The following is a 14181-nucleotide window of genomic DNA, read 5'->3' as shown; positions in this document are numbered from 1 at the left end:
GCCTTTGTAGCAGAGTCCCGACACGTCATTGGATGCCCAGCATGTGACGCCCCGCTTAGGTTCTGCAGAATTTTATTTAGTATCTGTAAAGCAAGCTGGAAATGGATCCTAAAGCAAGCTACAGCAATCCTAAAGGAAACTCTCCTAGAGTCCCATTCTTTGGATTTAAAGGGAACCTTAACTGAGAGGGATATGGATTTTTCCTTTTAAACAATACCAGTTGGTTGGCAGTCCTGTTGATCTCTTTGGCTGCAGTAGTGTCTGAATCACACACCTGAAACAAGCATGCAGCTAATCCAGTCTGACTTCAGTCAGAGCACCTGATCTGCATGCTTGTTCAGAGGCTGTGGCTGAAAGTATTAGAGACACATGATCAGCAGGAGAGTCAGGCAACTGGTATTATTTTAAAAGGAAAAATCCATATCCTTCCCAGCTTAGGTTCCCTTTAAGAGTTAAAAGCTTAAAGGAAAACTGTGACTTAGAGGAACTGTAACGACAAAACGGCCCCTGGGGGGTACTCACCTCGGGTGGGGGAAGCCTCAGGATCCTAATGAGGCTTCCCACGCCGTCCTGCGTCCCTCGGGGGTCTCGCTGTAGCCCTCCGTGCAGCGGTGACGCAATATTTACCTTCCTGGCTCCTGCGCAGGCGCTCTGATGCCTCTCGGCGCCGAAGTAGGCGGAAATACCCGATCGCCGTCGGGTCTGCTCTACTGCGCAGGCGCAAGTTTCCGGCGCCTGCGCAGTAGAGCGGACCCGACGGAGATCGGGTATTTCCGTCTATTTCCGTGCCGAAAGTCGCCACAGCGCCCCCGCTGGAGCCAGCAAAGGTAAATATTGAACTGACAGTCGGCACAGTCGCCGGCTGTTCGGAGGGCTGCGGCGAGACCCCCGTGGGACAGAGGACGGCGTGGGAAGCCTCATTAGGATCCGGAGGCTTCCCCCACCCGAGGTGAGTACCCCCCAGGGGAGGTTTTTGTTGTTACAGAGTCTCTTTAAAAAGAAAGAGGCTTCTGATCTATCTTGGTGCCCACTGCTGCTGTGGACATATTTGATATATATCTCTATATATATATATATCTATATATATCTATATATCTCTCTATCTCATATATCTCATATCTTTTGTTTCGAAACAGACATTGGGCACGTCACCGGCCTGTAGAGAAAACATCAGCGCTACACATTTTTATTGGTAATGCATCTTGGAATTTCACACGTTTTGTTATACAGAAGTCCTCATATTGCCTAAACTAAGCATTTCAAAGAGGAAGCCACTACCACAGACTTCTGTATTTTTATTCTCTAAATAGAAAAATAATTTGAGGAGTGCAATGTAATGACTCTGCATCCCATGAGCCTGGTGTTTTAAAGTAATTGGGAAAAAAGAAATCAACCAGATAACTCGCCTTAGGAGTGGGAAGGCTCTGGATCCTATAGCCTTCCCACTCCTCTCACGGTCGCTGCATTCCAGTATTCAACCAGTTGTTCTCACGCATGCGCAGTATGGAGCCGGCTGTCAGGGACGGCTAGCCGCCACTAGAGATGGGAAGTTCAGATCTTTTCAATGATCCGGATGATTCGAATCGGATCATTGAAGAGATCTGGATCTTTGATCCGAATCTCGGATCATTTTACTACCGGAAGCATTCGGGGGTGAAATGAACAGCAGGACAGGTCTGTGGACAGGAGAAGGGGAGGGGGGTGGACACACAGAGAAGGGGAGAAGATGGACAGAGGGCAGGGAGTGGACAGAGAAGGGAGGAGGGACGAGCAGAGAGCAGAAATGTTTGCACGTAATACCCACATGCTGAAGTGATATGCTTTACATATATTTCACCTATATGCTCATCTGTACACTCTTAAAGAAAAGGTCGCACAGTGAAAAAAAGCATTCCCAGAAGTGAAGTGCAGCTGTTTAGTGCCGAGTGCAGCAGGATCATATTGCCTTTCAATCACAGTGCCTGCAAAGTTACTGAGCTGTGCTGAGCCAAAAGTTTCCAATGTGATCACTGTGCAGCACTACTGAACAGACAGCCTATAATGGGCAGCACGTTATAGCCAGTATGTGTGCTCTACACATATCTGGCAGTGGCACCCATGTCCCCTCTCTCTCATCTACCTGTGGCTGCAAGGCTGGCTCCCCTCCAACTCAGCTATCCATCCCTGCTCTGCTTCCAAGACCCCGATGCCCGCTGAGAGGGGGCGTGTCGCTCCTGGCCCCGCCCCTTTTGCGATCCGAATCACTCATTTTGATGATTCGGATGATCGACTCATAAAATAGATTCGGATCAAAGATCCGAATCGTTCATGATCCGGACAACACTAGCCGCCACGGCTTCATGTCCCCCAGCGGGGACGAGAAACGCCGATCGCGACGCAAAGCCAACAATCGCCGTACCGCCGCCCCCGAACTAGACGTCACATGACTCCGCGGCTTCCCAGCCGCCTGAACGCCCCCTGTTGTCCGTCTGAACCAGCCCTAAGGTAAATATCTGTTTTCGTTTTTTTTTTAAGGTTCCCATTAGCTTTAAATCACACTTTGTGGTGAAGTCAAGGAACTTTCTACAAAGTTGAATTAGTAAAGTAATGGATTGCATACACCTCCACCACCTTGAATCTATTGAAAATCGATTGAACTGCAGAATTGCTTTGTTCGATGCAGTGCAAAGCTATAGGCTGTGGACCTGCCAATGTTCTTGCCCCTCCCTCAATAGTTTAAAATCTTCCATCCTGACTGATCGATACTTTTTATCCATTTTTAGTCAAAATCTATCAAAATCTGACATTTGGGAGAATCAGATGAATCATAATCTGCAAGAAATCTAATGAGAATATGGACGAGTGTATGGGCACCTAGATAAAAGATTTATACATACCTGGGGCTTCCTCCAGCCCAATGTGCATGGATCGCTCCCACGCTGCTGTCCTCCGCTGCCTGCAGCTCCGGTATCGAGTCCCGTTACTTTGGCCAATCTGTGCAAGTGAATTGCGCTCTCTACGTAACTCTCCAGTGGCCGCTGGAGAGATAAGTAGAGAGCACACTTCTTCTTGCGCAGACTGGCCGAAATAACAGGACCCGGTACCGGAGCTGCAGGCAGCGGAGGACAGCAGCGTGGGAGCGATCTGTGCCCATTGGGGCTGGAGGAAGCCCCAGGTATGTATAAATCTTTTATCTAGGTTCATCTCTGGTACACTTTAAATGCTGAAAAGTTGTTTATAGATGACATGAAAAATTATCTCCTGGGAGAAAACTCTGGAGAAAAAGTTAATTGAGTAAAGGCCTATGTACAGTGGCTTGAAAAAGTATTCGGCCCCCTTGAAGTTTTCTACATTTTGTCACATTAATGCCACAAACCCGAATCAATTTTATTGGAATTCAACATGAAAGACCAATACAAAGTGGTGTACACGTGAGAAGTGGAATGAAAATCAAACATGATTCCAAACATATATATATATTTTTTTTAAAATAACTGCAAAGTGGGGTGTGCGTAATTATTCAGCCCCCTGAGTCAATACTTTGTAGAACCACCTTTTGCTGCAATTGCAGCTGCCAGTCTTTTAGGGTATGTCTCTACCAGCTTTGCACATCTAGAGACTGAAATCCTTGCCCATTCTAATTTTCATAACAGCTCCAGCTCAGTCAGATTAGATGGACAACGTTTGCGAACAGCAGTTTTAAGATCTTGCCACGGATTCTCGATTGGATTTAGATCTGGACTTTGACTGGGCCATTCTAACACATGGACATGTTTTGTTTTAAACCATTCCATTGTTGCCCTGGATTTATGTTTAGGGTCGTTGTCCTGCTGGAAGGTGAACCTCCGCCCCAGTCTCAAGTCTTTTGCAGACTCCAAGAGGTTTTCTTCCAAGATTGCCCTGTATTTGGCTCCATCCATCTTCCCATCAATTCTGACCAGCTTCCCTGTCCCTGCTGAAGAGAAGCACCCCCCGAGCATGATGCTGCCACCACCATATTTGACAGTGGGGATGGTGTGTTCAGAGTGATGTGCAGTGTTAGTTTTCCGCCACACATAGCGTTTTGCATTTTGGCCAAAACGTTCCATTTTGGTCTCATCTGACTAGAGCACCTTCTTCCACATGTTGGCTGTGTCCCCCACATGGTTTGTGGCAAACTGCATATGGGACTTTCTTATGCTTTTCTGTTAACAATGGCTTTCTTCTTGCCACTCTTCCATAAAGGCCAACTTTGTGCAGTGTGCACCACTAATAGTTGTCCTATGGACAGATTCCCCCACCTGAGTGGTGGATCTCTGAAGCTCATCCAGAGTCACCATGGGACTCTTGACTGCATTTCTGATCAGCACTCTCCTTGTTCGGCCTGTGAGTTTAGGTGAACGGGCCTTGTCTTGGTAGGTTTACATTTGTGCCATACTCCCATTTGAAGGCTTGAACAGTGCTCCGTGGGATGTTCAAGGCTTTAGAAATCTCTTTGTAGCCTAAGCCTGCTTTTAATTTCTAAATAACTTTATCCCTGACCTGTCTGGTGTGCTCTTTGGACTTCATGGTGTTGTTGCTCCCAATATTCTCTTAGACAACCTCCGAGGCCATCACAGAGCAGCTGTATTTGTACTGACATTAGATTACACACGGGTGCATTCTATTTAGTCATTAGCACTCATCAGGCAATGTCTATGGGCAACTGACTGCACTCAGAACAAAGGGGGCTGAATAATTACACACACCCCACTTTGCAGTTATTTATTTGTAAAAAATGTTTGGAATAATGTATGATTTGCGTTCCACTTCTCACGTGTACACCACTTTGTATTGGTCTTTCACGTGGAATTCCAATAAATTTGATTCATGTTTGTGGCAGTAATGTGACAAAATGTGGAAAACTTCAAGGGGTCCAAATACTTTTGCAGTCCACTGTATATTCAGGAAAACCATCTAATGAACGTGCTAAAAACATCTGTGCCCACAGTTGGTAACACACAAACAGTCTGTATATTTGCTGTAGTTTTCAATCATGTTAACCATTATACATGCACTGTCTACAGTCCAGGGCCCATATGCAATTCACTTTTTCTCCTGTGTTCTCTCCTAGGAGATAATTTTCATCTATTTTTTTTTTTTCCAGCAGATTACAATTTAAAAAGCACCCAAGAGCTAGTGAAAAAGTACTATCAATTATTTTGAGTACTTTCTTGCGTGCTGATGGTTTAAAGCTAATGGGAACCTAAAAAAAACAAACAGATACTCACCTAAGGAGAGGACGGCTTGGATCCTATTGAGCCTACCCACTCCTCTCACGGTCCCCTTGTTACAGCGATGTCACCTCCGTAGCAGCATTCAACCAGTTGAATAGTGCTATCTGCCGACACGGGAGGCTTCGGATGTCTTCATGAGCCGGAGTATTCTCTCTAAAGCTCAGGCATTTGCAGTATGGAGCCTCCCATCTTCATGAGCACTCGCACCCACAAAGACTTCCGAAGCCTCCAAAATTGGGGGGATTCAAATGGGGTGATATTGCTGCAAGGGGGGGACCGTGAGAGGAGCGGGAATGCCCTGTAGGACCCAGATCCTTCCTCTCCTTAGACGGACGTCTACTAGCGTCCCGTTCTGCAGTGTCTCGTTCCGGGATTTGCGCAGGCTTTCAGCGGCGATTGGCATCCGACCGCAATCAGCGTTCTTCGTCCCTGCAGGGGGACATGAAGACGCTACGGGCAATCAACAATGAAAGCCACATGCGGCTTCCGGGGTCACCTACAAAGACGGGGAAAATCGGGATCGGAACACCGCGTTTGTGTAAACGGCAGATATAAAGCTCTCATTCACTACTTAATAGGACCCTGTAGTGGGTCACCTGTGCCCTATCTGGCCGCAATGCTGTACAGTATATTTGCCTGCTGTCCTTACTATGTCATTGTTGCTGATTGTTGTCAGAAACAGAGCTCTTTTGTGACACAACTGCTATCTCTATGTCCTCTCCCCACCTGATGTAACCTTAGTCTCAATATATTAGTTTAGAATGTAGGTCAGATGTACCAGGGCCCAATCACATAAGGGGCCAAAAATCTACAACACAGTCTGTTTAAGGCCCAACTGTTTATTAAAATATGATAATGGAGGGAAGGTTGTCTCTAATGGGCACCCTTAACTGTCAGGTCCACGTGGCCAGGGCACTGGTGTGCTTCTCTGGATGCGAAGGTAGCTGGCTGTCATCTGCAGTGTAAGGAGGAAATATGGAGCATAAACCTGTGCTGTATACATTGCCATGAACGTGCTTAGAACTAACTTCCATTTGTTCCATTTGTATTGCCGGTTGCCTAGGCAAGTGGATGATAGGCGTGGCAGCTCCAAACAGCTAGGAGCTTCTTTTGCATAAAAAGAATGCATGCTCAGAGCCTTTGAAAGTATGGACTGGAAGGGCAAAGACTCTCTGCTTTTAAATGCTTGGTACACATGCAGGCCAACTGTAGACTTTTCTCCTACCTGTACGTCTTGGCGGGGCTTCTTGGCGCACCACGTAGTGCCTGAGTTCGGCACAGCTATAGCAGCAATACTATAGTCCATGCCCTGTGTACGCGTAATTCAGGGATTCGGCGATTGTCGGACACCAAATTACTTCTCCCTCCAAGTTGCTACGACTCAGAGGGGAATAGAAGCTGGTGCCGCCAGGAATTTGTGCAGCAGTAGGGTGCCCTACAACAAATGTACACCTTTACGTCATGATCAATTACAATGGAAGGTGGGGTGTTCACAGCTTGTGACAATAGAGAAAGATACCTGCATTAAGGCACAAACGGACCAACAGGAACAATTTCTGAGGTAGCAACGAACTCAGTTCCAATACTGTGGGTCAGTGGTGGGGGACTAAGAGGTAAGCGTTGCAGGCATATTATAAAGTCAATCAGATGATCTGATGAAGGTGGAGATCGCGGAAACACGTTATGACGGATTAGCACACTGACCATGGATCCACCTCTCAGCTGGCTCTTTTCTGCTGCTAGAGTTGAGTACTTCAATTTACACCCACACTGCTGGCCCCAGCTTGAGGAGGAAGGATTGGACTAGGCACCACTGGAGGGAAATCCTTGATTTTATTATATGCCCGCCTCTTTTACATTCTAGTAAGTTCAATATGGTTTTATGATTTGAAAATAAAAAAGGTTAATGCACGATAGCGTTCTTCTTGTTCTTCTTTGTTCACAGCGCGTACAGATGTCACAACGTTGTAAGTACCAGATTGTTGTGATAACACATACATTTGAAGCTCTCAAGGGCCACATCAAATGATGATGAAGGAAATTGAGTTTGACACCTGTAGTCTTGGTGATTTAATCTTCAGGGTTCCGTGAGAGGCGTGAAAAGGAGGTGAGGCCAGGCTTCTGAAACAGGATGTTCAGAATAGGACTCAGCAGGTCTCAGTGGAGCACCTTCTGCTGCTGAGGTGGACAGGCTGTTTAGTGGACATCATGGCCTCTAGTTGTCATGCAAATATCCACAGGGTTGCTTGAACTAAACATAGGTGATCTCTATCCAACTGCCTGGAAAATAATTGGCTTCACCAGTGTTGACTTAGGCGGTCATATGAAAGAGTGGGAAAATTCCTGCCGTGCTAAATCTTTTTCTATGGATCCGTTTTAAAAAATGGAATTCCCCAGTGATTCTGTGACTGTCAGTCTTAAAAAACTTCAAAGGCGATAAATCAATTTTTATAAGGCAATATACATTCAGGCTCCATCTGTAAATTGGTAAGAAAAAGCCCCTTACCTTTTCTGCAGTCACAAAGTACGTGTGGGCAGCATTGAGAAGGCCGATACATATATGCGTTGGGGTGTGTCTATGTGGACACATGGTATATTAAGGATCACTAACCACATTTTGAACAAAAGTCATACTCTGAAACAGTCATGTTCATTATTGAGAACTGTAACTATCACCTTTTGAAATGAACTTTTCAAACTGAAAAAGCTTTGGCATAGGCGCACATGCTGCAACTGTGTAACTATCCATACAAGCTTAAGTCTTGCTATTTTTTGTTACCTGGTAAGTATTTTAAACTTTATTTACATAGGATACTGGGGGAAAAATGCAAATGAGTAGTAATGTGCAATTTTCACCAAAAATGCGCTGGGCCCCAGGCCTAATATTTACTTATGATCCTGATTGTCGTGAGTTTTCCATTGTTCTTTGTTCCATTTTGGGTTTAATTTGGCTTCAACTAATAATAATACAAATAGCAAAAGGTATATTATGGTAATTCCTGAAACAATGTTGTGCACTTGGACACTTTTACCAGTAGAAGAGTGATTTGTTGTGGTAGAAGGACTTGACCATGTGACATAAGAGTCATGGTGTCCACTCCATTATTTCTCATGGTGGCAAAGGATGAGGTCATGTAAATGTTAGAGAGAGAGTTGGCATCTCATTGCCGACTGTATTTATAGGACTTTATACAGTCGCAAACAACAAAAGCCAGCCATGATAATAAGTGGTATGAAACTAAAAAATTACATTTTGCTCTGAAACGTTACTCACAGCAAAAAAAAAAAAAAACCCCAAAGCATAAAAAGACTGAAATTATGTCACTGAAAGGCATGTTTATGCACCACAAAATCTAATTGATTCCATTGCCAGTTGCATAAGACATTTTTAAATTGTCTTGTAATTAACTAATTTCTGTGCAATCAAAGCAGAGAAAGGTCTCTGCTTCCCCCCCTTGAAGACATCATTACACAGCTTGGTATAGCTCAAGTCAATCTGATTTCATTAAGGCAACTGCAATCTTATCAATTCACTTTTGAGCAATGTAGACATTTCAGCATTAACCCTTTCAGTAACTTGGAAACTATTTTATATTTTTTCTTTGCCATTTGCTTTATGCTGTGTTTAATTCTTTAGACCAGGGTTGTCAAACTCAATCACATAACTGACACGTAATCGGGCAGATTTTTTTTTAAATAGAACTACAGAGCTTTGGAAAAGAATATTATGACAGATTTGAAAACATTGGGAGGGAAAACCGCTTTCATGGTTAGGCAGAGCAGCGGCTTAATAAAGATGACCATGTTACTGATTACATTTTTACTACAGACAGTTCCGATACTACTATAAAACCACTTTACCACTGCTACATACCACTTTAAAGTAAATCTGAAGCCTATATAAAACCTATAGTGCCTTCCCGTTCCTCTCCTCATCCTCTCGTTCCCCAGCTGGCTCCTCCATTCAAATATCCTGCTGCGGGGGGCTTTGGCAGTCTTTGGGAGTCCAAGTGCGCCCAAAGATGGCCTGCTCCATACTGCACATGCACGAGATGCGTAGTACGGAGCGGCCAATCTTCTGGTATCTGAGTGCTCCCGAAAACTTCCGAAGCCCACACGGAGCAGAAGAGAGAAGTCCCTGACTGATCAGTCGGAGACTGCTAACGGGAGCCAGCACAGGAACAGCGGGACAAGGAGAGGAATTGGAAAGCTCTATAAGACCCAGAACCTTTCCTCTCCATAGGTGAGTATCCTTTTTTTGTTTTCGTTTTTTTTTTTTTTTTTTTCACTTTTTTCATTTAGGCTTCAGACTCCCTTTAAATGGAGTTGCTACCAGCTACGTGACTCTAGCAGCAATTTAGAGCTCCAGAAAATTGTCCTGTAGCTGCTTCTGTCAATAAATTGCCGCCAGTGTGACCTGTATATTTGTGTGTGTATAAATAGTACTCAATTTTTTTATCCTCCTAGAACTACTCACTACTGAGAAACCAGCATAGGGCGGAATGAGGCTGTAGTATTTGTGTCATGCAGGTAGCTTGCGTTGTACAAGATATGTATGTCTGTAACGTTTGCATTACACTTTTCAGTTCTCTCTATGGAATTCAGCGCGCATTCTGAGAGAAACCGGATCGGTGACATTCCTGTGTAGTGGTCTGACAACAGACGGGACATCAGGGCGGTCTGGCGCTGAGAATCGCATATATGCCGTATATTTCAGCAGCTCAGCACTTTCTGTTTATGGTTCATCTACATTAGAAGAATTGAAAGAATTCAGGCCTGTGTGTGGCTGCTACTTCTCATTTTGTCATAGTGACAAATTATAATGCAGGGAAGAAAAAACCCTTCGGCGTACTATTAGTTTTTACTTTTGTGCCACATGTCAGTTGTGATAATAGTGGGGGATGGGCACAGGTGCAGAATTGCTCCAGCTATCTTCCAATGAACTTGGGCTCAGTTTAGATTATGGCCACTCCTCTGCATCTTGATGGACTAGACTTTGGACTCAGAACAGACATTTTTAAAGAGACTCTGTAACAAAATCTTCAGCCTTATTTCTTGTATCCTATAAGTTCCTATACCTGTTCTAGTGTGGTCTGGATTACTGCAGCCTTTTCTAGTTGCACTGTCTCTGTAATATATCTAATCTTCTTTTCTTTGTCAAGCCTTGTCGAGCCAGGGAGGAATGTGCTGCCTCTGCTGTGATAGGGAAAAGTTATGCTCACCTCCTCCACGCCCCCTGCAGGCTCTGCTTGCTTTGTTTACTACTCACAGACAGAGCTCTCTGAGGGGGAAGGAAGCTGCCTGTCTCATGCTGAGAACTGTCAGAATCCTAGACTTGAGTGCAGATAATTCTCTACGTAATACACACACACACACACACTTACACACACACACACTTACACACACACACACTTACACACACACACACTTACACACACACACACACTTACACACACACACACACACACACACACACACACTTACACACACACACACACACACACTTACACACACACACACACACACACTTACTTACACACACACACACACACACACACACACACACACACACACACACTTACACACACACACACTTACACACACACACACACACTTACACACACACACACACTTACACACACACACACACTTACACACACACACACACTTACACACACACACACACTTACTTACTTACACACACACACACACACACTTACTTACACACACACACACACACTTACACACACACACACACACACTTACACACACACACACACACACACTTACACACACACACACACACACTTACACACACACACACTTACACACACACACACACACTTACACACACACACACTTACACACACACACACTTACACACACACACACACACTTACACACACACACACACTTACACACACACACACACACACACTTACACACACACACTTACACACACACACACACACACACTTACACACACACACACACTTACACACACACACTTACACACACACACTTACACACACACACTTACACACACACACTTACACACACACACTTACACACACACACTTACACACACACACTTACACACACACACTTACACACACACACTTACACACACACACTTACACACACACACTTACACACACTTACACACACACACACACACTACTTCCTGGTTAGCGGCCATGTTTATTTGTAAACACTGCCTAAAACTGGCGATTATAAGCCAGGATCGCGGCGGGGAGCTGCGGAAACGGCAAAGAGGGGCCCAGGAGAACATAATGAATAGAATGGTATGCTTTTTATTGTAAGAAGTTGAGTACAGATTCTCTTTAAGAGTGTCATAGTTTCCTATGGGTCAGTTAGCATTCTGATTTTGTGCATTGGGGTCCTGGTGCGTTTTTTTTTTTTGTTTTTTTTAACAATGGATTGCGTTGCCATTCATTTGATGACTTGCATGCCTCTGCTCTGGACTGACCTACACTGAAACAGACCCTGCAATGGAGACGTGAGCATTGTGTTAAATGGTGCCTGAACACAGTCAAAATTGGAGGTGATCATATCAGGAGTTTCTTCATTGAGGTGTATGGTCCGGAACAGTGCATGCAGAGCAGTGAACCAGCTGATTTTGACACATACATATATATCAGCCTCACTCTCACCTCGGGTTCACTTTAATTATGCAGACTGCCATATTTGTTTCCTTTTAAACAATACCAGAAACATGGCTGTCCTGCTGGTCTATTTGGCTGCAGTAGTGTCTGCAAAAGACCAGAAACAAGCATGCAGCTAATCCAGTCAGATCTGACAATATTGTCAAACACCTGATCGGCATATGCTTGTTCTGGATCTATGGCTGAAAATATTATGCTGGTAATACGATCGTTTTTCTGATCAACTCCAATTCACGTCTATGAGAAATCGATCAGAAAAACGATTCAAAATCAGTTCGGACCTGTCAGAAATTATCTATCAAACCATCTATCTGCCAAAAACTATCTCATGGTGTATTCCCAACTGGTATTGCTTAAAAGGAAATGAATAAGGCAGCTTCCATATAACTCTCTCTTCATGTTTTGCCCCAAATTATCCTAACAGATTGTTTTTAAGTGGCTGGTTTGTAATAATTGTTGTACAGACAGACAGTTTGACTCCTGGATGAGCAAGGGTTTCTGCTATACCAGTGATGGCTAACCTCAGCACTCCAGCTGTGGTGGAACTACAAGTCCCATGAGGCTTTGCAATACTTTGAAAGCTCTAAGCATTACTCGAGGAGGCAGAGGCATGATGGGATTTGTAGTTTTGTCACAGCTGGAATGCCAAGGTTCGTCATCACTGCTCTATACAGTATAATCTTGTTATAGTAAACTCGGGTATAGTAAACATTCAAGTATCCAGGTCCTGGCCAGTCTCCATTATAAGTCTATGTGAACAGCACCTACTATAGTAAACTCAGATATAATAAAACTTCGGTTATAGTAAACGTTTTTTTGCCCCTACAAGATGCTGACTCTGGATATAGTAAAAAGTTGGCGGTGCATGCGTCATATGTCAGTGTAACTCATGGTCTGCTGCTATCTTCAGGCTGTTGCTGCAAGTTCCGTCCGTGGAGGTATCTGAATCACAGGAAGCGAGTGGCTGCCTCTATTCAGTGATGACTGCAATTGTAAAGAGCCCTGGATACTGTATCAGCAATATGTCCAGCCTGGCTATCCAGCCCTAAGGTATACTTAATGGACTTCCAATGTGAAAACTAAATTACATTTTTTTTTTTTTTTTACTCACCTGGGGCTTCTGCCAGCCCTCGCAGCAGTCTCAGTCCCTCGCCGCAGCTCTGGTAGTCCCCACTGGCCGCCCGTAATGATGGCGACCTGCCGGCGGGGTAAGCTCTTTTTCGCCTGCACGAGCCGTTGTCCACATCATCTGGCGCGTACTGCGCCTGCGTACAACTACTGCGCAGGCAGAGTATGTGGCAGATGACGTAGACGAGCGCCTGCGCAGCCACAGAAGAGCCGACCCCGCCGGCGGATTGCCATTGTTGCGGCCGGCCAGCAGGGACAGCGAGGACCACCGGAGCTGTGGAGAGGTACTGAGACGGCTGCGTGGGGCTGGAAGACTCCTTGTTTATTGTACTGGGCGATTTCAACAAAGCCAACCTCCGTCGGGAGCTGCCACGCTTCCATCAGCACGTTACCTGCCCCACCAGGAATGACCGCACACTGGATCACTGATACACGATCCTGAAAGACCCTACAAAGCAATCTCATGGGCCGCACTGGGTTCATCCGACCACAACCTCATCCACCTGATTCCGACCTATAGAAGACGTCTGGAAGCAGCAAAACCAGTTCTCAAATCGGCAAGAGTGTGGTCAAACGAGGCAAAAGAGCAACTTCAGACCTGTTTCGACAGCACAGACTGGAGGGCTCTGGAATCGCCTAACCTGGATGAATAGGCAGACACGGTCACTTCCTACATAAGATACTGTGAGGAAACCTGCATTCCCTCAAAGTCCTTCAAGGTCTATCCGAACAATAAACCCTGGTTCTCCAACAAGCTACGGAAGTTGCGGAAACAAAAAGAGGCTGCACATAAGTCCGGCTCCATAGAGGACTTCAGGATAGCAAGGAACTCCCTCAACAAAGAACTGAGAGTGGCAAAAAGGGTATATGCAGATAAGATGAGGAAGAACCTAAGCTCAAATGATCCACGGGCTGTTTGGAGGGGGCTCAAGGAGGCCACAAACTACAAGCCTCCCCCTCTCCATGCAACACCAAGCACTGAGCTAGTTGAGGAACTGAGCAGCTTCTATTGCAGGTTTGAGGACCCGACAGACCGTCAGAGATACCGCCCCGCTGCCCTCTTTCCAAGCCCGAGCCCTCCCTCCCCAGTAGTGAAAGAGGTGGAGGTTCTGCGTCACCTGTCCACACTGAAT

At 45.2% G+C, this 14181-nt stretch overlaps 1 protein-coding gene across 3 annotated transcripts in view; it reads left to right on the top strand.

The window, feature by feature from the left end:
- BCL2L12 (BCL2 like 12) overlaps positions 1 to 14181 on the top strand; it is a 64354-nt gene that overhangs the window by 19221 nt on the left and 30952 nt on the right. Inside the window, exon 1 of one of the 3 annotated variants that reach the window (XM_068241376.1) lies at positions 12943 to 12970. The exons of the other annotated variants lie outside the window; for them this stretch is intronic. The gene's annotated coding sequence lies outside the window, so the exon portion shown is untranslated. Of the gene's footprint in view, positions 1 to 12942; positions 12971 to 14181 lie in introns of those variants that run through there. 3 annotated transcript variants of the gene reach the window in all.

The sequence above is a fragment of the Hyperolius riggenbachi genome, chromosome 6, assembly GCF_040937935.1.
Source record: "Hyperolius riggenbachi isolate aHypRig1 chromosome 6, aHypRig1.pri, whole genome shotgun sequence".
Classification (NCBI taxonomy): Eukaryota; Metazoa; Chordata; class Amphibia; order Anura; family Hyperoliidae; genus Hyperolius; species Hyperolius riggenbachi.
The sequence above is the reverse complement of the archived record's forward strand: the minus strand, read 5'-3'. Positions and strand labels throughout refer to the sequence as shown.